This window comes from Schistocerca piceifrons, chromosome 2 (genome assembly GCF_021461385.2).
Source record: "Schistocerca piceifrons isolate TAMUIC-IGC-003096 chromosome 2, iqSchPice1.1, whole genome shotgun sequence".
NCBI lineage: Eukaryota > Metazoa > Arthropoda > Insecta > Orthoptera > Acrididae > Schistocerca > Schistocerca piceifrons.
Window position 1 is genome coordinate 335,402,834 of NC_060139.1, and position 1,331 is coordinate 335,404,164.

At 46.0% G+C, this 1,331-nt stretch overlaps 1 pseudogene; it reads right to left on the reverse strand.

Annotated features, from left to right (window-relative positions):
* Nucleotides 1-763: 763 nt before the first annotated feature.
* Nucleotides 764-881, reverse strand: LOC124778592 (annotated as a pseudogene).
* Between the last annotated feature and the right edge of the window lie 450 nt (nucleotides 882-1,331).

The following is a 1,331-nucleotide window of genomic DNA, read 5'->3' on the forward strand; positions in this document are numbered from 1 at the left end:
GCACTGGTGCACAATCGAAGAAATTTGCCTTAAGCTTCCAGTCGTTGTACAACTAGTTTTAAAAATATACTGAATTTAATTCATCATAGAACTCTGTAACTGAAGAACCAGGACTATCCTCCAAATAATTTTCATATGTTATACATCTCACAAACTTAAAGAAATCGTAATATTTAAAAACGCTGCACGAAACTCGGCTCATGTCTAACAGCAACAAAAACACTAGAAAATGCCAGAAACTGCTTATGGCGGTGTCTAGTGCACATTCCTGCAAGTGATTCTAAAATTAGTCACTAGATTGAAACACTGGCCAGGAAGTATCACATAATCCCACCTACGCATCCTCCACGTACAACACTCTCCTCTACTTGATGTTAAGGAATTTGGAAGTGCCCGTTCGTATCCACAGGAGCTCATATCTTCAATATATTTCTGAACAATGAGGACGCATTTATTTACGTTCTCTGCAAGTAGGAATTTATCTGCCAGTAACTGGCACTGAATATAAATTTCCATAGTTTCCAAGAGTAGTTCATGATTCAGTTTTGAAAAAATAGCTGAGATATAGGTTTTAACGCAGTATTTACACTCCGTCATCAGGCCACAAGTGGCCCATCGGGACCATCCGACCGCGGATAGGAGGGGCGTGTGGTCAGCACACCGCTCTCCTGGTCGTTACGATGGTTTTCTTTGACTGGAGCCGCTACTATTCGGTCGAGTAGCTCCTCAATTAGCATCACGAGGCTAAGTGCACCCCGAAAAATGGCAACAGCACATGGGGACCCGGATGGTGACCCACCCAAGTGCCGGTCACGCCCGACAGCGTTTAGCTTCGGTGATCTGACGGGAACCGGTGTATCCACTGCGGCAAGGCCGTTGCCTAACGCAGTATTTAATATGTCTAATTTGGTGGGTGCCAGTGACGTGTTGCTGTGTCAAAAGATTGCACTGTACTCCAATTTAGGTAGCTCCAGCGATTGATACAAGGTTAGAACTGTCCTGGGATGTGCACCCCGTAAGTATGGACCAACTAACGTTTATGGCTTCCTCTAGGCTGAGAGTAAGATGTTGGACGACTTCAAACCGCTTCAGAAGTAAGTCACAGGTTCGTCCCAGACCATCCAGTCGAAGTTACAGATGTCATATTGTTCCTCAACATCTGAGGAGTAAGGGTGTGTTTACGGTGCCACCTCTACACTTGTTGCTTGCCCGGCACTGCACGGCGATGACGAATGACAATCACAGTCTTACCTGTCCGTTTCACCAGCACCATCGCTTCTCGACCTGCTGCTCGCTACGATCCTCGCCAGGCGATAAGAAGCTGGTTCGTC